The sequence below is a fragment of the Nematolebias whitei genome, chromosome 14 (assembly GCF_014905685.2).
Source record: "Nematolebias whitei isolate Nwh7 chromosome 14, NemWhi1, whole genome shotgun sequence".
Classification (NCBI taxonomy): domain Eukaryota; kingdom Metazoa; phylum Chordata; class Actinopteri; order Cyprinodontiformes; family Rivulidae; genus Nematolebias; species Nematolebias whitei.
The window spans coordinates 38783892-38809935 of NC_056511.1; the positions used below are offsets into that span (position 1 = coordinate 38783892).

The 26044-nt window shown below is 41.0% G+C and overlaps 1 protein-coding gene across 1 annotated transcript in view; it reads right to left on the reverse strand.

Moving 5' to 3' along the window:
- The window catches only part of LOC119420165 (neuronal tyrosine-phosphorylated phosphoinositide-3-kinase adapter 1), a 50222-nt gene that overhangs the window by 23278 nt on the left and 900 nt on the right, over positions 1–26044 (reverse strand). The gene's annotated exons all lie outside the window — the stretch shown is intronic.

Below are 26044 nucleotides of genomic sequence, written 5' to 3' on the forward strand. Positions count from 1 at the left end.
GTCCTTCTTGAGCATGTGATCAGCTGGTTTTGGTTGTCAGCAGCAAACTGGTTGATCCACTCTAAGAAGGTGCTATTTAAGAGACTGAGCTGAAAACAGCACCTCAGACTGAGGAAGTCTCTTGGATGAGAGACGAAACGTTTCTAGAATTTTTTTTGCTTTGTTTTGCTTTTGTTTTTTTTGAATGTCCAGAGGACCAGATTGAACTTTTTTTGGAAGTTTCTGTAATGTCATGTTAGTAACTGATATGTGAGTTTCTGTTAGTGAACACATAATTTGGTCTCCAGGCATTTGCTTTTTTATCAAACAGCCTCAAGAGAAGAGTGTTGTCTAAATGTAAAAATAAAAAGAGTCTGAAACTAATAGTTTTTATTTAGGGTAAAATCTGCATTTTTGATAATATTCCTGACCTTAATGCATGTTTTAATGTATTTTTGTCCTTCCTGTCCTCTGTCCCTCCTTGCTGTTGGGTGTCCCTCTTTGAGTGGTCTCCTGTGAAACAAGTTTTTTCTATTGTTTCTTATCCCAGAAACTGAGACGATGTCCCACATTTGGATTGAGTCTGTTGTTCGAAGGTTAAGAACAATGGTGGACAGATGCTGTTTAATAAACATGAGGAAGACTTTTATCTTAGGAAACGTGTTTAATGACAGTCAAACTGTGTGCATGTCAGAAAAAAAACTTACTGGTACTTTTCTAGCTGACATTTGAGACATTATTTTGCAAGATATTCAACTGTGTAGGTGTGAGGAAGAACAGAGGGTTTTTGCTTTTGCTTGTCCAAACAGCACAGAGTGACAGATTCTAGTGAGTGGAGGGAGCAATTGTATCCACCAAGAGGCTCAGTGGCAGAGCTAGGGGGTGACCAGTGGAGGCCTTGGCCACCACAGACTAATCTTGGGCCACCCCACTGGCCACCACAATAATTTGAGGAAACTATATTTTAATCAATATAAAAACTAGAACACAAGTTGCTTAAATAATTGGGGTGGATAGTTTACATCCACATATGGCAACGTCCATCTTGGATTTGGACGTGGCTGACCAATATTCAATAGGGCCCTTATTTACATCCAGATACAGCCAAAAATAAAGCTGGTACCTCACTTATTTTTCATGTTATCTAGCTCAAGATGGAGAGTCAGATGGTATTTCCAATTGGCTCTTTGCTCTGAGATAGGGGACAAAAACGGGGGAATGGGTACAACCAAAAAACTGACAATCCACCCGTTATTTCATCTCATGGTAAATGGACTGTACTTATATAGTGTTGTTCTTTTTATCAAGATACTCAAAGTGCTTTACTACACAATCTGTGTCCTCATTTACCCATTCATACAGCACTCTACTTGATCTATACAAAGAATAATAATAATAATAATAACAATAATGATAATAATTAGTTTTCTGCATTTTACCCATCATACCTGGGATACACTCAGGTGGAGCAGTGGGCAGCTACTGAAAGTGCCTGGGGAGCAATTGGGGATAGGGTGTCCTGCTCAAAGACACCACGAGATGTGCAATGACTGGGTGGTCGAACCCAGGACTTTCAGGTCCCGAGTTGGCTGCCCTGCCTCTATCCCATCTCGGCCTCCTAATCAGAGCTTTATCACAGTCTTACACTGATGGGACACACATCGGAGGCAATGAGGGGTTCAGTGTCTTGCCCAGGGACACTTCGGCATGTGACTGCTGGTGGAATCAAACCCCCAACTCTCACATTGGAGGACGACTGCTCTAAGCACTCAGCCACAGCCGGTAAGATACTAGTAATTTTCAAGGGGAGTGTTGGTGCAGAGGTTAGAGAAGGTGAGCTGTGGTCTGAAGGTTGCTGGTTTAACTCCCCAGACTGACCACATCGAAATGGGTGGGAAAGGTGAAGCGCACATCTACCTCCACCCTCGTTTACCCCGCTTGCCCTTAACACTATCGGCTCTCCTGGGCCCCATAGATGGCAGCTCTCCACACAGGGGGCTGTGGTAGCTCGATGGGCTGTAGTTGCATCAGGAAGAACATCCAACGTAAAAACAATCGCCAAGTCTTCTTGTTAGTTAGTTCTCTGTGATGACCGCTGAAGACGGAGCAGCCGAAAGAAGAGAAAATATTGTAAGATAATAATAAAAAATTGTGTAGTGTTGAATAATGAAGTTAACTGTTGTTTTTTGGCTAAAGTTTTCCACTACAATGATTTTCTCCTGATGTAAATCTGAATACTATAAGTTGGGATTGAAGATGTATTAGTTATAATAAAAAATCTCCCCTTTATTTTTCCCTCTAGAAACCATTTAACTAAATTTTTGTCAGCAACAAATTCTCAACAACAAACTGTGTGACAACTGTACAAAAAGTAACTTCCTTAAAGTTAATGCTGCTTTTCGCAGTCAGGAAAAAAAAGTATCCAAGCTTTTAAATTATTACAGAGCAGACTGCTCACATTTTCTGTTTACAGAAGCTCAGCAGGAAAAGGCAAACGCTGCTCGAAACATTTGGTCTGTGGGATAATTTATGCTCCATCACATGCAGCTTGACCAAAAACTGCTCTGATGTGGACCGATTCTCCTCTTTGAACACATGTGAACAGCAAAACGTCACTTTAAAAGCCGATATCTCTGCTTGGATTTTAGCTCAGGATTTTATTGTAAGAAAAATATCAGTATATAAATGAGAGAATGCAGAATTTCTCAGATGAACACGACTGTAATGTGTAAACTGCAAGTTTTCTCAGGCTTGTTAGGTGATTTTATGTTCAAGCAATCCTGAATAATGTGCCTTCCTTCTAGAATGCTAAACCTTTAGTTTGATTTAATTCAATTTATTTCATTTCACAGCGATAAATAGAAGTCTCAAAGTGTGTCAAAGGTTAAAAAAGGAACAGGCCATGAATCTGTTACAGTGCCTTGTAAAACAAGATATTCATAATATCTCCTCGAGGTACAGATTTGTTTTGTTTAACAGTAAAATCATTTCGTATTTTAACTGTGCTGAACTCTCTCCATTCTGTTTAATGTTTGATAAAAATGGATCATAAGAGGAAGGTGCATGATTCCAGGCCAACACGTGCAGAAACAAAAGAGAAACTTGTAGTTTCTAAACAATGTGTTCTGTTTTCAACATTTTATTTAGAAAATAACAAAAAGTACATTAAAATTGCTTCCATGTTCAACATCATACAAAACAAAAGGACGACTCAGTTACATTCAGCTAAATGCACACAGGCGACTCGGATTCTCCTCCCCGGCGTTGTGCGAATTGAGCGGCAACTAAATCTTTCATGTACTGCTGCCGAAAATATCCTACAAAAAGCTTTTCCTGCTCCAATGTGCCCCGTGCAGCCACGACACAGACCTGACTGAACCACAACAGCGTTTCAGAGACTCCCAGTGTTTATCTCAACTGTGCACACGGTGTGTGTTTATGTGTGTGTGTGCATGCGTACACAAGTGAACACCTGTACAAGGCGTGGATCATGGATAGTGCATGCTGAGAAGGGCTGGAGTTGGCAGGAATAGAACAATAAAAGGGTGAAATTAAGTGGAAAAAAGAATCTATAATTAAAAATAACAAGCAGTACGCTGAAGTCTCCAATCGCTGAGGGATTTGAATAGTGCATGTTTTTACTTTTTGAGCTGAGTGTTATTCTGCACTGGAATTGAACAGGGAGTAAGTAAACCTTAATGTTTTTGGTGCATGATATTCAAGTGTGGAGGAGTTACACTGTGGAGAACAGGTAGGTACTTTTTGTTGTTGTCTGAGGCCGTGCAGAGTGATGGATACTGGTGAGTGTGAGGGAGCAATTTTTTTCCACCAGCAGGCACAATGGAGGAGCAAGGGGGTGGTCAATGGTGGCCTTGCCCACCATAGATTTAACTTTAGTCACACCTCTGAGCATCTTAATCAGTTAAGGAAACAATAAAGCAAGATAAAAACATGATAGCATAGTATCCTCAAATGATCAGGGTTGCCAGTTTCTAAATATTTGGAGGTGGCCATCTTAGATTTTGATGTGGCAACCCCATTTTTCATTGTCATATTAGGTTGTTTTCACACCTGATAGTCTGGTAGACTCGGTTCGGTTGGGGACCAATATTCATAGCATTTTGTTTACATTTGAGCTGTTGCGTTTGCATTCACACTGCACTGTGTGTGCAGTCGAGCCAACCTGTTGAACTATCCTGTTCCCCCACTCGCCTGTGGTGGCGCTGCACCAAGAACTACTGAAAGAAACAACACAAAAACCTCTGAAGAAGACACTTCTTCTTCTTGAAACAAAAACAAAAAGGGAGTGGCGTCAAGTTTAATAGGTTTTAGGATTTCTGTTCTGTCATTTTTCAACAATGGACTCAGCATGAGTGGAAGATGAGGCAGAAGACCATGGAAATTGGTGTTTTTCACACAAGGCAGCTGACGGCTCCATATGAGGTAAGAGAAATGCATGTTTGTTTGTCCTGCGTTGTAGTCCACTTTCTGCTTGCGGAACAGTGCCCGGTCTGCTTGCATTCACACTGTATTCGAACCGTGCTAGAGTTTTCTTCTACCCGACGGAGACCTAAGTTTTAGACCGGGCCAGAGTTTGTCTTTTTGTTCCATGACAGAGTTCGATGGTGACCTCACACCTCTCCAAATGAACTGGACTTCCTAGGCAAACAGACTAGAGTTTGGGAACGCACCCTTAGCTGCATTCACACACCTTTTTCCAGTTATCTAGCTCAGTGTTTTTCAAAGTGGGGGCCGCAGCCCCCTGTGGGGCTAAGATGGGGGTGCTAGGGGGGCCTCAGAAAGCTGGAGAGAAGAAAATAAACAAAAGCAAAACTAAAAAATTGTAATAATAACAATAATAATAATAAAAATTGCCCACTAGGGCAATCTGTATCTGTCATTTCCAGGTAAACATGCTTGAGGGAGAGGTTAAATTTCTTTTGTTTTGTTTTTCTGGTCAACAGTTTGTTGAAAAGTTGTTTTTTCCAGTGTTTAAAACGTTAGTTAATAACATTTTTTATGCTCAGTAGCTGTAATAATTAATTAAATATAGTGAATAAAAGTTAAAACAGGGCAGCACGGTGGCGCAACTGGTAGAGCTGCTGCCTCTCAGCGAGCAGGTCCTTGGTTCAAACCCCGGTCCAGGGGCCATTCTGGGTGGAGTTTGCATGTTCTCTCCGTGCATGCGTGGGTTTTCTCCGGGTACTCCAGTTTCCTCCCACAGACCAAAAACATGCATGTTAGGCTGATTGGTAACTCTAAATTGTTCCTAGGTGTGAGTGAGAGAGTGAATGGTTGTTTGTCTCGTTTGTCTCTATGTGGCCTTGTGATGGACTGGAGGCCCGTCCAGGGTGTACCCCGCCCCTCGCACAGTGATTGCTGGACATGGGCACCAGCGACCCCCGTGACCCAAAAATGGAATAAGCGGGTAAAAGATAATGGATGGATGGATGAAAAGTGAAAACATTCTAAAAGTTAATGTTTCTTTGCATATTTTGTAGCATTGTTTGTGGGTTTGCGACAGGGGCCTCGGCCAGAAGCTAATGCTGTTTGGGGGGCCATGGCATGGAAAAGTTTGGGAACCCCTGATCGAGCTCACAGGACAGACGGGGGGATTTCCAGTTGCCCTGTTTGCTCCATGATGGGGGCCAAAAAGGACCTTCACTCACTGAAGGAACACATTTCACACATCTCCTTTCATGCCAGAGGTTTAAACTAAACTCATTTTACACTGAAAAGGGAAGAAAGTTGCCACGCATTATTGTGTGACATTAAAAAACATGTTAGCGTTTAGGGTATGTCATGGAGTAAATCCCATCTACTACTACACCATATTTTAGCTCAATTTCTGTAAAATTGACTGAGTTATAGCCATTTTGGGGTAGCCATTGTCAATTTTCTGAGGCAGCTGTCATGAATTTGGTTGGCTCTGTGCTGTAGACATACAGGCAGTGAGTTTCATTAAAATCCTTCCAGTGCTTCATGAAATGACAAATGAAAATGCACACAGATAAGAACAAAAACTCCATCGCTTCTTGTCTTCAAGGATGGGCAATAATTAAGTGGGGGAATAAAGAATCTTTAAAATGAAAATGAGGAAGCTGTGATCTTTCTGTCTGGTCAAAAAGGCAACGACGTCAGCGACCTCCTGATCTTCATATCCCACCTTGGCTCGCCCTTCGCCTTCATCATCTTCTGCTGGTATCTGCAGAAACCAAGGTGACCTACTGCACTTAGCATACATGAGCACTAAGCAGCCTGGAGACTTATAAGATCTCAAAGAGGACGGTTTCACATCACATGAACGAGGGGCGATATTGGCAGACTGTAATTTGGGGAACGAGGACCAAAACAAGGTCAGTAAGCCCAGAATAAAACCACACGGTCAGCAAGCACACTGTCAACAGAGTGCAGAAAAGCCAGTGGTCCCTTTGAGAGAAACAACAAACAGAGTGCTCACATGATTCAGAATGACGTGCTCGTGTTTTGTTGGCTGTTGTCATCTGGCTGCTGAAGCCCTGACCGCGAGGTAATAAATGGCACTGAAGGGAAAAGACTGAAAACTCCTCACTGCTTGCGTTTGTTCAGAAAAGTCGGAGCTCCACTTTGCAGCTGCGCACGCTTCACTGAGCCAGCATCCTTCTCCTGACCAAGATCTGGATGTTTATTTTAAGAAGTGGATTACCTGCAGTCTTTCCTGCTTCTTTACAATTCTTTTTGGTTTAAAGTCTTACTTTAAAATCTGACAGTGCCTTGACTTTACTTTGTTTTTTAATCTCACTTATAAGAAGCATAACGTTCTGTAGCTCTGCACTCTGTCCCTGCCACAACACGGCAAACCCCATAAACTATTCAGCAACAATTAAACAAAGTCCAACAGCCCGAAGCAAAAACAAGGATCAGATGAACATCGGTGCACGCTCAGCGGATGATTTGCCTCGCAGCATTTCATCTTGGGCTCGACGCACATCCTCCCATAGTGGCACGAACAAAACAAAACACGGCTGGTGCTGGATAGCTGCGTTTACGAGGATTTAATCAATGAAACACGCTAAAGAATAAAAATATGAGGCTGAGATAAACTCAGTGGTAAGCTTAGAAACGACAACAGAAATTTCAAATGAACAGAGCCCAAGATGAACCCGAGACGCAGAGCAAAACAAAAAAAATAATAAATTATTAAACAAGAAAACAAAAGGCTGATGTGGCAGTAAAAACACTCAGCAATAGAAAAAATCGGGAGGAATCAAAGGGAAAAAACATAAACGGATAAAAGCATGAGAGCCATCGCCATTGAATGAGAATGATGACAATAAATAACACATTATTATTATTATTATTATTATTATTATTATTATAAAAGACACAGACAAGGAAGAAACATGATGGCGCTGAATTTAATGACAGACGAAGACAAACACGTGGGAACGAGGATCAGGTGAGAGTTGGAGGAGCAGGAGCAGAGAACGCACTGGGGGAGGCCTAAACACAAAAAACCCAAAGACAAACAGAAAACTAAACAAGACAAGATACAGATCATAACTTTCATCTACTACCATACTTAATATCTATAAAAATGACGGAATTAAAGATCTTCTTGTGTCGGCTAAGATCACCTAGTGTGGTGGCCATCTTAAATTAGATTGACTCTAAAAGTTAATCAGCTGTAATTATAAATTTAATGATTATGTTCTGAGAGTTTCAATCAAATCTGTTCTGTGGTTCACAACAGGGCCAGTTTAATCTGACCTTTAGGGCTGCTTAATCCCCAGTGTTGACAATGGCTCTTGGTTTGAACACCACAGTGGCCATTGGCGTCAAAAGCATTTCTAAAGTGGGGGGGACACACTAGTGGGGGGTCTGGAGGTCCTCTCCCAGAAATTTTTGAATAAAGTAGATGCCATTTCCTGGATTCTGGTGTATTTTAATGGGTTTTAAAACATCTATGTTTACCTACATAAGTAAACACTTGAGTCAATAACTATTTTAGAGAGCACGGTACAACAAGAAGTAGCGCTAAGCTAGCAGCGCACAATACAGGCGCGCTAGCTAAGATGCTACAGAGGTAGCGCTGCGCTTTACATTACACAACTTAATGAACGCTTTGTACAAAATCAGCTTAGTGTTAACTGATCATAACAAACAAAGACTAAACTTATGCAACCAGAAGTTGCAACATATATCTACATATAAAACACACAAAACAAAACACAACTAGCTTTAAGCATTAACCTTTAATTTACCCGTTAATGTAATTATGACAAATGAAGGATTTACCTGCAGTGACAACTCCACTCCACTGACAACGTTTAACCGTTTTTTCTGATGATTCTTCACGAAATCCCTCTGACCGTAAAGTGTTTGTAATGCAAAACCCTGACAAAGTTATCTGAGGTAAAGGGGGTGCAGCTCCTGCAGGTAAGGAGCGTTCCACTTGGGGACAAATTGAGGTCGCTGATTGGTCAGTTGTTGACAAGAATGCTGGATTGATTGACAGGTGGCGTCTAGGATCCGACTCGTGCAAAACAATCAGATTTTAACTGGCACGTTTGAGACTTTTATTCCATTTATATTCCAAATTTATTCAATATTTTGGTGAATCTAAGGTTTGAAAACTGAGCTTTCTTACAAAATCCTTACGGTTTCTTTATTTTTCAGGAGAGTTCAAATTTAGGGGTGCTTGAGCACCCCCAAAAAGAGGCTAAAATCACCACTGGTTCACAAAATTGAAACACAGCTGACTCCAACAGCTAATGCCAAAGTTTTAAGCAAAGAACTTAATGTGTAGCGCCCAGAGAATGTGTTAGGGATGACTCTCAGCTACTACCACACCACATTTCACTCAACAGCTTGAAAGCTGACTGAGGGGTTGCCATGTTTTGTGTTTTCTATGGTCAGCTGGCTGCAAACAGCCAAGTTGAATTAATTCAAACACTGATGGTGCACTTGACGAGCAATTTATTTATTGTTGATTGACAGACAAAGCAGCAGCAACAGCGTTGGTGTGATTAGCAAAGCCAGGTGGGTCACAAGTGGTTGTCCAACTTTTGAATCAACCTACTCCTCATGCTCCAAAATCCCTGGATGAGCGAGTCGCTGCGTGGGTTGTGGAGGATGAGCGCACACACATGCCCACACGCAGATCTCCCACTTACTCATCTCTGCTCGGGCCCAGTGCTGCGCAGCCGCTGGCGTTTATCACCAACGTGCTGATGTCTCAGTTTGGAAATGTTTGTTTTTAAAAAACACGAACGTGAAAACTTAAAGATGGGGAAAGTCTGGAGCTGCCAAAAGCTCTGACATCACTTCTTAAAGCATCTGATAATCAAGCTGAATGACACAGAGATATTTTTAATGTTTTAAGCTGAGATGCAGGAAAAAAAAGACGTGAAAAGGTGCAGCTTTGTTGCCCCGACATATGTGACTGACAGGTTTGTAGCTGAAGGTGTTACTTGTGCAATTCCTTTTCTTGTCATTCCTGCTGTTCAGTGCGCTGACAGCCATGACATAAAAAAGACACTAACAGGGGTGAATGGCAGGCGGTGGCAGATTACAACATCAAAGTGCCATCCTGGTGGTATTTACTTCCACTTTACAATAATGGGCGGATTGGACATGTGGCAGAATTGAAAAATGTCTTTGACACAGTTATAATTAACGGGGCAAAGCAAAAGCAAAAGAATAAATAGTATTAATATTAGTTTTATTGTATTAGTTTTTATTAGTAGGAGGTTTTTTTTGTTGTTGTTTCCGTGACAACTTTTGATTTACTGCTCCTCTAGCAGCTTTAAAAAATAAAACATACGGGAAATACATTTAAATGTATGGCTATGGGAATAGTGTGCAGAATGTTTTGTTAGAAGAGAAGTTTCTGGGGGGAAACCAGCAGAATATTCCCTTATAATGTGATTTGGCAAACCCAGTCCTCCATGGTGCTCTGTGGCTTAGAGTAAAATATTTTCAAAGTTTAAAAGGCTCACAGAAAGATGGACTTTATGAGACTAAAGTGGAGTTTTTAGATTTTTAAATGATTTGTTTTTACAAAGAGGCATCGTTTTATGATGTTTAAATTTTATCACTGAATGTTCAACTTAGAATCTGATGATGTCACTTTAAAGTTTTAAGATTTTGCTAACTTTTCTTCCATCTACAAACCTTTATTTAGTACTTAAAGTTATACAACACAAAATGGAAATTTTGGTCTTTTTCCACACGCTCCATGCCCTTTGTGGACTTCACATCCGCCTTCAACACCATGATCCCCCAAACCCTGATGGACAAACTATCCACACTAGGACTAAGCCCCTCCATTTGCAACTGGGTCCTAGACTTCTTAACAAACAGACCACAGTTAGTGAGGATCCACAACTTCTCCTCCTCCACCATAACCCTCAGCACTGGCTCTCCTCAGGGATGTGTGTTGAGCCCCCTCCTGTTTACTCTGCTCACATATGATTGTGTAGCTACCCATCCAGGCTGTCACATTGTAAAGTTTGCAGATGATACAGCGGTGGTGGGATGCATCACAAACAATGATGAGTCCAGCTACAGGCAAGAGGTGGAACACCTGGAGAGCTGGTGCAAAGAGAATAACCTTCACATCAATGTGAAGAAGACAAAGGAGATGATTGTGGACTTCAGAAGGAACAAAAACACCTACACCCCCCTGAACATAAGAGGATCTGCGGTGGAAGTGGTCTCCAGCTACAAGTACTTGGGTGTACACATGAATGACAACATCAGCTGGAGCAACAACACCACCAGCCTGATCAAGAAAGCTCATCAGAGACTCTACTTCCTCAGGCAGCTGAGATGAGCTGGTCTGGGAAGCTCAGTCCTCACCTCCTTCTACAGGTGTGCAGTGGAGAGCATCCTGTGCTCGAGCATCAATGTGTGGCATGGAGGCTGCACAGCTGCAGAAAGAAAAGCTTTGCAGAGAGTGGTGAAGGCTGCACAGAAGACTGTCGGAGTCAGCCTCCCCACCATCACAGACATCTACACCTCTAGATGCAGGAAGAGGGCCACCTGCATCATGAAGGACCTCACTCACCCAGCACACACACTTTTTGCCCCACTCCCCTCAGGAAGGAGGTTAAGGAGCATTAAGTGTAGAACCACTAGACTGAGGAACAGCTTCTACCCTGAGGCTGTTAAGACGCATGAATCTCTAACTAGAATAATCACTGTGAAAAATCACATCATGTTGCTGCTGATCTGTTTCATGTTGCTGCTGATCTGTTTCATGTTGATGTGTTCATGCGTGCACATCCGCTCACACAGACTCATGTTCATGTTTGTGCTGATGTTCAATGTTTTATGTTATGAGTGCTTAGTGTATATTTAGTTGATGTTTTTCTTAGTTCATATTTTAGATGTTATTACTGTTTTTCTTATACATTTTATTGTTGGATGTAACTGGGACCTTGTGTACATAATTTCGCTCCACCACATGTACCACATGAGGTGCGAATGACAATAAAGAATCTGACTCTGACTCTGACACAGTATGTCTTTCATTAAACTGGACTTGTGATTTCTTTTGTTTCTTTGAGTTGCCAGTGCCTGTGGAGATGCTGCTGAAGTTGTCCTGCCCCGCCCTGTAGACAGCCCCAGCTGCATCACATCTACAGATCAGTCTAACTGGGCTGTACCATGTCAGCAGGGGGAGATTAAATATTGTCATTTGATTTTTACAATTTTGTCTAGAAAAAAATCTTTGTAAATGTGTCTTAGGCTACTACTCAGTACTTCTTGATCAGTTCTGTTGATCAATGTTTCGTTGTTAACACTACTTGTAATTGTGTCTATTTAATGCGCCCCCCATGTCAGAATGGCCTGATCAGCCACTTTACAAGTTCTCCGGCTTCAATCAGGGGGTCAGTTAATGCTTTTGTTTCTTATGTTGTTACCTTTAGTTAAATTTTGGGTACAACCTGACAATAAGTCTCCCCTGATAGATGTTAATAAATAGTTTATAGATATATTAATTTCTCTATAAACACATTATAAATCATTAGTAATTGTTTATTATGCATTAATTAAGGGTGACAGAGACAAAACTGACCAGTTTCTTGCCAAATCTGTTCACCTATACATTTTATCTAGAGTTGTTATTTTAAACATTTCAGACTAAGTTACTACCTTGTAAGCACAATAAGCATTTGCAAACCAATTTTTTAGGATGTACTATATAGTTGTAGATATATATAATGCAGTCATAAAATGCAATATTATATGCTAAAGAAATAGTTTTACAAATGCTGATTGTGCTTACAAGGTAGTAACTTAGTCTGAAATGTTTAAAATAACAACTCTAGATGAAATATATAAGTCAACAGATTTGGCTCACTACTTGGCAAGAAACTGGTCATTTTTGTCTCCCCCTCACCCTTAATTAATGCATAATAAGCAGTTATTAATTTATAAAATGTTTATAGAGAAATTAATACTGTATCTATAAACTATTTATTAGCCATCTATAAGGGGAACCTTATTGTAAAGTGGTACCAAATATTGTTCTCCTTTATGGTTTCAGAACTGCAGTATTTGGAGTTTTTTAAATAAATTTGAAACCATTTTGGCCAAAGAGTCTCTTTTGCTGGCACATGTGGACCATAACAAACTCAGTTTTCACACAGCTACTGTTCGTTTGAGGCTTACTTCTTATTGTGTGATTCTTGTCTGCCTGTCTTTAAGTTTCCTGACAGAAACAGGTGTGCGTTTACCATGGGGATCTGACTGAGACTGGCTATTGCATTAACGTTTTTCTTGATCTTTACACTTCTTCTGCGGTTTAAACATCAAAATACAAAATATTGTTCTTGGCTTAAGATTATTACAAATTGTCATGATCGGGTGGTGGTTAAAACCCAGAATTTCCAGAATTGCACCGCTCAAGGTGGCTGCATGTTGGAGTAGTTCTCACATTCATTCTGAGATTTTGCTTTTGAAAACTTTAATTACTCTTTTTTTCTGAATGCAAATCGCTTTTGTTTTCCAGATGATTACTTCCTCTGGTATCAGATGCTGTGCTGCTGGCAGGATTTTTACTGAAACCTTTTTTACATTTGTTATGATGCGTAACCATAACAGGGTGGTTTTCTACAACTGGGAGCAGCTGATTAACATCTCAAATCTCAACTACAGCCCCAAATGAGTTGAAAAGGAGGTGCCGTGGATGCATTCCCGTCTACCTGGAGGCGGTGCTTGAGTGCCTGACTGCAGAGATCTTGGAGGCAGTGGTAAACGCAGCTTGTGACAGCGGGAGGACCGAGATCCCCAGCACCTGCAGTTAAGTCTGTGGCAATAAGGGGCTTGGCAGACTGCTGGGAAAAATGCCCATTGCTCAGGGAGAAGTTCTGCCCAACATTCAGGCAGTCCTGCTGCCCAAGAGGACCGAGAGGTCTGCTGGGTCTGGGTGGACATATTTACATCTGTAGCCAGTTTCTTCGGATCCGCTGTGGGACGGACTGCTACAAGAGATCCTTCCTGCCCAAAGACATCAGCATCTAGAACAACTCTAATGAAACCAAGATGAGCTACAACAACAATTAATTTCTCTTTGGGATCAACAAAGTATATTTGAATTTGACCCAAATGCAAGCGGGACTCCAACAAAGTCACAAAAAGGTGTTCTAATCACAAAAAAGGCAACAACATATAATGCTGTCGGGGCAGCGATGCTTCTTACATTCGTAGGAAATGCATGGAATACCGAGGCACTAGGAAATGACCATGAAGGTGCAGCTTGACACCTAATGCTCCCCTGCCTGAGATGCAGGAGAGCTCAGTATATAAAGGAAAGTCTCTAATTAAACCCAATATGCAGCACCTGAGAGTCATTAACTATCTGCACCGAGCAGGGCAGGTGCAGATCCCTACACAAATTTGATGTTAAAAAAAAAAATCGATGATTTTTGTGTTAATGTCTCCTGTTGTTGCACATTTTATGTTGATTTGTGTTTAAATTACAAGCAGCAGCTACACACTTAAATGCTTCTGTAGAAATGTCCTAATTCTAATTGTTTTTCCCTCCCTTAAAATTAGTTATGCAACAATATTTTTGGTTATATTTCCTACTTTATTATCCATCTTTACACACGTCTTCCTTTTCGGGTCACGGGGTCACTGGTGCCCATATCCAACAGTCACTGTAAGCGGTGGGGGACACCCTGGACAGGTCTCCAGTCCATCACAGGGACACATAGAAACAAAAAACATTTATGGTCTCATCTAGGGACAATTTAGAGTTACCAATCAGCCTAACATGCATGTTTTTGGTCTGTGGGAGGAAACCGGAGTACCAGGAGAAAACCCACACATGCACGGAGAGAACATGAAAACTCCACCCAGAAAAGCCCCTGGCCGGAATTTGATCCGGCGACCTTCTTGCTGTGAAGCAACAGCTTTACTAACTGATCCACCGTGCTGCCATTTTCCACTTTACTTTTCAAATATTTAGGTTCTGTTAAATAGAAAAATGGTTACAAGAAAACCTTTTAAAACATCACTTTCTGATATAAATTCTGATGAGACGCACCAGGAACTTGTTCCTTTAAACATCAGACAGTTGTGCACAGAATCAAAGAGTTGGGAGTTCATTTTGCTGACATGTAGCTGAACATGCGGGATTCCTTCCAGACCCGTGGAAGATTGCTCTGACATTTACAAAGCACACTTAAGGTATACTACAATTCATATTTGCATTTGTGAAGCACGCAGCCACCCGTTTCACACACTGTTTCCTGTTGACGTGAGTTTTCGCTGCTTTACTTTGACCTTTAGCGACGTGGCAGACAATAAATTACCTCGGTCTGACTCTTCTGTTCCACGTTGGTTTCAGAGACAAATTCAGCAAGGTTGGAGGAAAATGTATGATTTGTGACCTACGTCGACTGTGAGTGGTTCTGAAGGATATTTAAGGTCTTTTGAAGGTTTTAGCTTAAGTGTGGCACATCAGTGAGAGCAGGCACATTAACATAACGATCTGGACCATTTCTCATTTCTAAACATGTATAAAAGATTTTACTTCACTTAAAGCTTCTTTGGTCAAAAGAGTAGAAGTAAGATCATCTCATGATGAGAAGGGATGTTTAGGTTAAACCTTGTAAATGATGATGTGCTCCATCTCATGGAAAATAATGAGCTCTCATGATACCTATTCGAGTTTGAAATATGTGTTTGGGGTAACTCTCAGTTACTACCACATCACATATAAGCTTAATATCTGTCAGTCTGACTGAGTAAAAAAACATTTTTGTGTTTTTGCTAAGTTCAGTTATCAGTGGCCAGATTTAATTGGATTGATACACTAATGTCTCCAGTTGCTGTGGGATTTGAATACTGAATGTTTGTAGTTTTCAAGATGAGTGTTTTTCTGCACTGGAATAGAGGTAGTTTTAATTTTTTAAAATTTTATTGTTTGTTTAACCAAGACAGCACATAGCGATGGAACTTGACGGAGCCAGGGGGTGGCCAATGGGGGCCTTGGCCACCATAGATTAATCTTCAGCCACCCAAATCATTTGAAGAAACTGTACGTTTAAGCAGTATAAAAACTAGAAAGCATATTTTCCTCAAAGGATGGGGCAACCCAATTTTTCATGGTTAACTTTCTTACGCCTAGATGCAGCTACATAAGAAAATAGAAGTTGGCACGTTGCTTATTTTTCAAAATATCCAGTTCACATGGTTGACATATATGGGGGAAGCCATATTGGATTTTGACATGACAACACATTCTTTGATAGGAACCTTTTAAGATGAAGCCCCACACTTAAAGTAAATTAAAGTCTGTGCCTTATGAACTTATGTTTCAAGTTATCATGGTCTTAGCATGGATGCACGGACAGACGAATGGGTGGACAGAGGGTATTTCAAGTTCCCCCTATTCACTCCACGATAAAGGGTGCAATTAGTTATAGATGTACATCCAGTGAATATCTGTTGATTTGTGTTCCTGAGATGTTTTGCTAATTTGACAAACGAACACATACCCAAACGCGTTCAAACATATTAACATATTTTTCAGACTATAAGGTGCACCGGATTATAAGGCGCATTTAGCAAAACTAAAACATTCTGACAGATTTTTGAGCAAGGAATAAAGGATTTTAAGTGCTCCTTATAGTCTGAAAAATATGGCACTGCCTTTATCCTTGATGGCTGGTGATGATGAATATATCTGTTTTCCATCAATAGCCAGTGTGTAACTTGTATGAAAAATCCTACTATGAAGCACAAGCAGCTGGTGATCAACATGGCTCCAAACCAACGAGAGAAGAGTAACGGTTGGTGCCAAACTTTATTTATTTTGCGTAGCGCCATGCAAATGACTTTAAAAGGTTTAATGAGAAGAAAACAGAGGGAAAATGAACAACGATGAGTCGCCTTGAGGAAATCATTAGCACACATCGTTACCCTCGACTGCACACTGCAGCAAAAACTGGATGCTGTGAGACACTTACAGTACAGGAGGAAAACAGCATTTAATTTAGGATTTTATTGGTTAATTTGGTTGTATGCATTCAAGCCATGTCAGACTCAGACATGAGACAGACATGTTGGAGCTTTTAGTAGCAGGAGCATTAAGGGAGACAGAACAACTCATAATGTGACTGCAGATGGAGCTCCCAGGTGAAGCACAGAGAGTAAGTGGTTATTTGTAAAGCAAAACTCCTCTTCCTCCTCCTCATCCTCCCTCGCTTCCATGCAAGGGCTGACTTGTATAAATTGGTTAGGATTTTTTTAAATTCCAAACATAAACCAAAAGAAATGCAACAAAACAAATACAAGGTTTGAGACAAATAAATGTTTCAATGACGACTGTTAAGAAAGTTGAATCTAGAGTTGGGCTCACAGCTACAGAAGTCCAATGAGATGAACAATGTACAACCCTAGTTCTGAAAAAGTTAGGCTGTTGTGTAAAATGTCAACTAAAACAGAATTTAGTCATTTGTAAATGCCATAAATCCATATTTTATTTACGATGGATCATCCTAAACATTTCAAATGTTTAAGCAAAGTATTCACATTATTTTTAGGAGCAAAAAAAAAAGGAATTTTGACTTTAATGACTGCGACACATCTCTAAAAAAGACGAGATTGGCAGGTTTCGCACAGGGTTTTGCAGACAGACCCAGATGCAGACGAGGTGTTTAAAATGAACAAACTGAAACTTTATTATTAAATTTAAAAAATAAAACGCTGACATGGCAGCACACTAAAATCAAACATAACTAAACTCACCAGGAAACCGGACGGAAAACAGATATCGAGCACAAACTCTACGGAAAACAATTAATGCTGGACTAACTATACAAAAAATAAAATAAAAAAGAATATAAATAATCAAAAACTAAAGAATAAAAAAGACAAATACCTGAGCTGAATAACCAAAATGGGAACAGGTGAGAGTGGGTGTGGCAAGGCTGAACTGATCAGATAAAGACAAGTAACTAAACAAAGAATTAACTTAAAATGACTAAAACGTCAATCGTCACAGAGACCGGGGCAACAAAACTCTAAAACTAACAGGTGACAGGAACATCTGAACGAGCATTTTGCAACTAATTAAGTCGAACAACTACATGTCAGTGACATCACTGAATATAAAAAGAGCATTTTAGAGTGGCTGAATCTCTCAGAAGTAAAGATGGGCAGAGGTTCATTCAACCTTTATTTAGACAGGTAAATCCCATTGAGCCTCGAGGACTCATTTACAAGAGAGACCTGTTTCAACAAAGAATGATGACAACAATAGACAACAGCGACAACAATAAACAGTTATAAAAAGTCACACACCAGTCAACAACAAACTGCATCTAATAAATGGTGGGAAAAGTTCAAAGTAATGTTCCTCGCTGGGAAACATCCCAACCACAATTCATAATGTCATGCAAAGATTTCAAGAATCTAAAAATGTTGGAAACCACAGATGATATGTCCTTCATACTAAAGAGAAGAATGACCATCCATTCTTTTATCAATGCACAGTTCAAAAAAATTCACCTCTCTGATGGTATGGGGGTGCATTAGTACCTCTGGCAGGAGCAGCTTCTACATTTGGACAGACACCAATGCATAAAAGTATATACAGGTTTCAAAACATGCTCATTTTCAGATAACGTTTTTATTTATTTATTTTTTTAAGGAAGTCTCTGCATATTTCAGCAAGACAATGTTAAAGCTCTTACTGCGTCCAACAACATGGCTTTGTAGAAAAAGAGTCCAGGTGCTGGACTGGTCCTGCAGCTCAGGTCTTGGATGTACACAGACTGCTGTTAAAAAAAGCGGCGATAATTCACAGCCATAAACATGGACCTGAAACTGCCCTCGAATTCAAAAATCCTTCTTAACATTTGATATGTTTAATATTTTACATCATGATAAAATATGGGTTTGCGAGATGTGCAAGTCGCTGGATTCTGTTTCATTTGTATTTCACTCGACGTCTCAACTTTTTCAGATTTGGGGTTGTTTGAGGAAGGAGGCAGTGGGAGAGTTAACAGCTGAGGCAGGATTTGTACCCAGGACATGGTTTGTAAATGGCATGCCCTTTAATCAAGACGCCACTGGATGGAACCTTTACCTTTACACCAATTTATAATGAACACTGTGATTGATTCGACTTAATGAAAAAGTCATTCTAATCTGGAAAGTGTGAAGTTGATAAAAACTGAGATTTGTTACAAATGGATGAAAAAGCACAACTACAAACAAAAAAAGGTACGTGGAGAAAAACTTTATCTGCTATTGATACATAAACGAGAAATTTCATTATGTATGAGAAAAATAAACATGAATAATGAAGAAGTAGCTTTTTTTATGTTTGATGAGATTCTTTTCTTGGTTGGTCGAATTCACTCTATTGTTAAATAGACTCAAATAGTCCTGTCAGTCTATAAAATGAATATTATTTTGTAAAAAATGTGGTTTTAAACTGTTTTTTTTGTTTGTTTGTTTTGTTTTTAAGACCAACTACACCAAAAATATTTCATGTTCTGTAATCAAGTGAGCTCATGTTTAACAAGCGGTACACTGATGTCCCACGTCAGCGAGGGACTTGAATAGTGAATGTTTTTAGTTTTTGAGATGAGTGTTTCTCTGGACTGGATTTGAACAGTGAATGCAAGTAAACCTTCATTTTTTTTAGTGCAAGATATTCAAGTGGGGTGGCATGGTGGAGCAGTTGGTAGAGCTGTTGCCTGACAGCGAGAAGGTCGCTGGATCAAACCCCGGCTGGGGGACCCTTCTGGATGGAGTTTGCATGCGTGGGTTTCCTCCCACAGACCAAAAACATGCATGTTAGGCTGATTGGTAACTCTAAATTGTCCCTAGGTGTGAGTGAGAGAGTGAATGGTTGTTTGTCTCGTTTGTCTCTATGTGTCCCTGTGATGGACTGGAGACCTGTCCAGTCCGCCTCTCGCACAGTAATAGCTGGATATGGGCACCAGTGACCCACGCGACCCGAAAAGGAAGAAGCGGGTAAAGATGATGGATGGATATTCAAGTGAGTAGGAGTTACCCTGTGTATCAGAACAGAGGTTTTATTTGTTTGGCCGAGGCGGTGCAGAGCGACGGATCCTGGCGAGCGGAGGAAACACCACCAGGCACAATGGCAGAGCCAGGGGGTGGCCAATGGTGGCCTTGGCCACTATAGATTAATCTTTGGCCACTTCAATCATTTGAGGAAACTATGCTTTTTAGCCCTTACTATGATGAAAAGTAAAAAAATTTCCAATGATTGGAGTGGCTAGTTCACACACATATATAGTGGCAGCCATGTTGGATTTTTACATGGCAACCCAATATTCAATAGTGACGTTTCTTACACCTAGATGCAGCCACACACCAAAATGGAGGTTAGCAAGTTGTTTATTTTTCAAGTCATCCATCTCACAAAATGAACGGATGGATAAAGGATATTTCCAATAACGCTCTTTGCTCTGAGACAGGTGACAAAAACAATATAAGTGAACAAGCCACTCCGTTAGAAGTCACAAATCAAATAGATTTAAAGAAATTTAACTCATTCAGAAATTTTCATTAAAGAGTCCTAACAGTAATGTGACTTTCAAAACAAAAGCTTTCCCAGTATTCACTTAATGGTGCCATTTATTCTCTCACTTTGTTTTGAATTCTCAGTAATCCAGGTCCAAGATTCTTACACGTTATTAGAAATTAAAACACACACATCTCATGTGATGAGGCTTCTTCAGTTCTGAATATGGATTCTGGTTTCAACAGACAATCACACTAAAAGGATTACAGGGGTCACAGAGGTCACATGACTTGCAGACATACCCGTCCATCATGTCCGTCATTATCACTGCAACTCAAATAGGATTTCATCAGCTAATTACAAAATTACTGCAAGGAGAGTTTCATCCAAACTTATTAAAGTGGGACAGAGGTTGTCATCTGGTTTATAAAATGTTGCAGTCTCTTTCTCTCATGTGTCTGTTAACAAAATATCTTCTGACTCACAACAAAAAAATAATAATAATTAAGGAATTCTCACAAAGTAATGATTGGAGGAACATCCTCAATTGATTAACTGTTGATGTCAGTCAAATTCAAGATGGTCGCCTCCACCAACTGACCTGACAAAACACAGAATTTGGTGTAACTAAGTAAATATTGCAGAAACTGAGCTAAAATTTGGTGTAGTATTAACTAGTTTAAAACTTAACCCAGCTGCTGCACAGTGCACAATATCTGCTTAAAACTTTACAATAACTGTTGGCATTAGCACTGTTTGTATGTTAGCAAAATATCTAATGTATCACTTAATTGATTTAATTAAACTTGCAGTCCCTAGATTTACATCTAAAACTGATTAACTTTTCGAGTCACCCTTATGGAAGATGGCTGTTGCAGCTAAAGAAACTTAAAAAACACAAAAATGTCTCTACTCTTGCCAATTTTATAGTTACTGAGCTAAAATCTGGTGTGGTAGTAGCTGAGAGTCCTTTACAAGACATTGTGCAACTCTTTTTGCTTCAGCTGTTGGTTAGCTCTCTTAATGTGTTAGCAAATGTCTTCTGAACCACAAGACAAATTTTAACGAGACTCTCACAAAGTCATCGGTGGTTGTACATCCGCGACTGATTAACTTTTAGGCAACACAAATAAAAATGGCCGTCACAGCTAATTAACCTTAGCTAACAAGAAAAAGGCTGTATTCAGTCAAAATTTTAAACTGTAGATTCTCTTTCTTTTTGTCCCCAAGTGTTTAGCTCTAGCTCTAAAAGCCACAAAAGAGAATCTCATATGAAGCAGTGAAACATGAAAAACTGAAGCGTTACTTGACACATTTTCCTTGAAAACGACTGAAACAAAGATCCCATTAACAAACTTGTTCCAGATTATTTCTCCGACAATCACCAAATCAATTAATCAACTAATCCTCTGCGCTCCAGTGTTCGGGTGTTCAATCGCCGCAGCGCTAAGAGCAGAGGAGAGCCAAGAGGATAAACGATTGCTGAGATTTAATCCAACAATCCCCGACACAAACCGTCCTCAAATGTCCTCAAAACTAAAAGACTAGTCTGGTATCATCATCGCCCGCCACCAACGCTGACGGCAGAGCTATAATATTTAAATTAATCAACAGATTTGAATAAAACTCTCAAGAATTAATCACTAGAAGAACGTCTACAACTGATTGACTTTCAAAGCCAGTTTGACAGCAATCACGACAAATAGAAAAATGGCTATAGCTCAGTGAATTTAGCAGGTGCTGAGCTAAAATGTGGCGTGGTAGTAGCTGAGAGTCACTCACAACCCATCCTCCGAGTGCTGGCAAATCATACAAGATGATGCAATGGGTGAACCATCATGACAAACCCAGGTTTAGCTTAGCCAGTGTTACTGCAATGGTTAAAACATTCACAAAAATTGCATTTTGCCAAATTATAATGAATAAATATGGGATTGGGGGCCCGTTGTTACGGGTTGTTTGGTCCCTATACAAGTGGTGGGAGAATTTGGTTTGTATTGCCGGGATTACGGTAAGACGGACCCCTTCAGGGTGGGAGTTGGACTCTGCCAGGGCTGTTCGTTGTCACCGATTCTGTTCATAACTTTCATGGACAGAATTTCTTGGTGCAGCCAGGGGGCAGAGGGAGTCCGGTTCGGTGGCCTCAGGATTCCAGGATTTTCTGCTCTTTGCAGATGATGTGGTCCTGTTGACGTCATCGTGCCGTGATCTTCAGCTCTCACTGGAGCGGTTCGCAGCCGAGTGTGAAGTGGCTGGGATGAGAATCAGCACCTCCAAATCTGAGGCCATGGTCCTCAACCGGAAAAGGGTGGATTGCTGTCCTCGGGTCGAGGATGAGGTTCTGCCTTAAGTGGAGGAGTTCATTTATCTTGGGCTTTTGTTCATGGGTGAGGGAAAAATGGAGCATGAGATTGACAGACAGATTGGTGCAGCATCTACACTGCGGACTCTGTACTGGTCCATTGTGGTGAAGACAGAGCTGAGCTGTAAAATAAAGCTCTCTGTTTACCGGTCGGTCTACGTTACCCACTTATGGTCACGAGCTCTGAGTGACCGAAAGAATGAGATTGCGGATACAGGTGGTTGAAATGAGTTTCCTCCACAGGGTAGCTGGACTCTCCCTTAGAGACGAGGTGAGAAGTTCAGTTATCAGGAGAGACTCGGAGTAGAACCGCTACTCCTCCACATCGAGAGGCGCCAGTTGAGGTGGATCGGGCATCTGGCAAGAATGCTCTCTCGATGCCTCCCTAGGGAGGTGCTTTGGACATGTCTGACTCGGAGATCCGGGGGGGAGTGGGGGGCATGCTGGAGAGACTATGTCTCTCGGTTGGCTCTCGGGAATGCCTTGGAGTCCTCCCAGAAGAGCTGGAAGAAACAGATGTCTGGACCTCCCTGCTCAAGCTGCTGCCCCGAGACCCAACTTCAGAACGAGGGGAAGATAATGGATGGATGGATGGATGGATGGATGGATGGATGGATGGATGGATGGATGGATGGATGGATGGATGGATGGATGGATGGATGGATGGATGGATGGATGGATGGATAATGAATAAATATATTATTTATGGGTCCTTTGAATGAAATGTCTAAAATATAATCCTAAAGACAGTTCTGAAGCTCCCTGTATGCTAGCAAACCTTTGTTTTACTTTTCAGATGGGAAATCTTGATATTCAAATTCGGTGTGAGGCTTCCGCGTTCTACTGATGTCAAGAAATTCTTGCTAGATTATGGAAAAAGTCAAAACGTAAATCTGTAAATGTTTTTTGTTTATTTTGACCAAATCAGACGTAGCCCTCAGCTGATGGCTCCTGTATTGTATGAGGTGGTGTTACTTTTCACAACCTGGTCTTTCCCTTTCAGTCTAAACCTCTGGCATATCAGGAAAAGATGATGTGCATTTCTTCAAGGAATGGAAGGGGTTTACTTTCAGCTGTTCATTAACGCTGCAGGAGAAATGCCCTTCCTTCATCCTCTTATGGAGCCACTGTAAGTCTTCAGCAGAGATCCAAGATGGTGGATCCCCAGATGGAAGCAGCATGTGTTCTCTCGCCTATGAAAGAGTAAAATGATCGTAGCTGCAGCTGTGAAGTTCCTGAAACACCGCTGACCAGCAGCAGACGTCTGCTTCACTCCTCCTGACTTAATGTCTTGCTGCCGCTCAAACTCCAGGAAAAACAATCTGCTTTCAGAGGGGAAAATCCTCTAATGCTCGTCCAGACATGAGTGTCTGCTCAACTGGAGAAAGGGGCTTAAAATGTCAAAAACCCATCTGTCTCACGCCTATCAGCCGACGGCCGTTTGATATTTCCACAGACCACACGCAGAAGTCTGGTTTTACCTTTTATTTTTGCTTTTTTCAGTGTCTGTTAGCAAAATATCTCTTGAACCACTGGGCGGATTTTATGGAAACGCCCAGAAAGTAATCATTAGATGAACATCTACAACTGGTTAACATTTGAAGTAAACTTGATTCAAGATGGCCACCACAGCTAATCAAACAATCAAAGACAAAATGGCTACAACTCTGTCAATTTTACAGATATTGAGCTAAAACTTGGTGTAGATGTGGCAACTGTTTTTTCTTCTTTCGGCTGCTCCCTTCTTCAGGGGTCGCCACAGTGAACTAAGTCGCACAAAGACTTGGCAATTGTTTTTTCGCCAGATGCCCTTCCAGACACAACCACAGCCCTCTGTGTGGAGCAGAGAGCTGCTATCTAGGGTGCCCAGGGTAGCAGAGGATGTGGGTTAAGGGTAGTGGTGTAGTCTACATTTTTGTAGTGGGTATACAGTGCTTAGAAATGAAAGCACAGCGGTTAGTACAATGTAACAGTTAAATTTAATTTCGATTTTTAAGCATATGTAATGTAATGTGTTATGTATTGTCATCATTTTATGTTCCCATACAATGGAAAAATTGGCTCTCTGCTTTTAACCCATCCACCACCAGGTGGAGCAGTGGGCAGCTATGGAGAGGCCAGGGGAGCAACTGGGGATAAGGTGTTCTGCTCAGAGACACCACGAGATGTGCAATGACCAGGGACTGAACCCAGGACCTTCGGGTCCCGTGTCGGCTGCCCTGCCCCTACACCATCTCGGCCCATTGAACTTTTAATAAATTTCTCTGATGCTTTTATTTGAATAAATGTACAACAAACTTTGTACAACAGTTGACTTTGTATTAAAAACATAGAATTTATAAAACAGTATCAAAGCAAAACATGTTCAAGTATTAAGAAGTACAGAAGTAGTAATTATACAAAAAAGTATTAATTCTACAAAAAACAAGTTGAACCAACTTGATGCATCTATAAAATGTTCCAGATGTGTTGACAATGACACGAGCCCATGTCACGTATCATTGCCAATGATACGTGACATGGGCTCGGATCATTGGGCACTTATAAGTGGGTATACTGTCATTCCCAAGCTTTTGGGTATACTCCGTATACTTGCATATCACATAGACTACACCACTGGTTAAGGGCCTTGCTCAGAGTGGGGCAAATAAGGGTGGAGACAGGTGTGGGTGCTTCATCCCACCCACATATGATGTTGATGCAGGGAGTCGAACCAGCAACCTTCCAATCACAGGCCCATCTTCTCTAACCTCTGCACCACCACTCCCCTTAGCTGTAGCTAAATCTGGTTAAAATGTTACCATTTACTATTTGAGTAAGCTCTATTTGTCTGTTAGCAAAATAGATTTTTTATTTCGATGAAACGTGCAGAAAGCAATCACAGGATGTGAATCAACCCAATTCAAGATGGCTGCGTCAGCTAATTGACCTTAGAATACAAACTCAGCTACTTCTACAGATAGTGAGCTAAAGTTTGGCGTGGTAGTAGCCGAGAGTAGTTTAAAACACATGCTCCGAGGGCTAACAGATTGTACAAGATATGGCGACGTAGCAAAACAACACTTTCCAGGTTGGACCAAAATCATTTGTCAACATCATGCTGGGTTCAAACTGCAGGCTGCGGGTGATATGCAACTGTTTCCCCATTTAATCCCATCTCATGGCTGGGATCACCAGGTGAGCACAACAAGCAATGACAGGTGGTGCCAGCCTCAGATTTTCTGTCCCTCCTCCTCCTCCTCCTCCTCTTCCTCCTGCACTGAAGACACACTGCACAGTGTGCCTGCATGGACTCAATGACCCCGAATTCACAGCTGCTCATGCTCGTCCCTGCTCCATAACCAAACTACAGAAACAGAACCCGGGCGAAAGGTTTAAAAAGCCATGTGTTACAGATTCTTAGTCAAGGTCAAGTGAGGTTTGTTTGGTTTCTTCTGCAGGTCAGGGAGGGGGGGAGACCCCATGGTGACATTCAAACTGGATGTTTCCTGCAAGCACTGCAGTGCTCGTTTAAATCCGTATTTATTTTATTCTGTGGCAGACAGTCACATGACTGCTTGCAGACGTCCAAATACAATACGGGCTGCATGCAGCATGGTGGGAAGACGAGCAGCTCTGACGTTCAACAAACAAAAGCCTGTCTGGCAACAAACTGCAACAAATATGATTTTACATTAATGTGGTGGATTAATAATAACAGG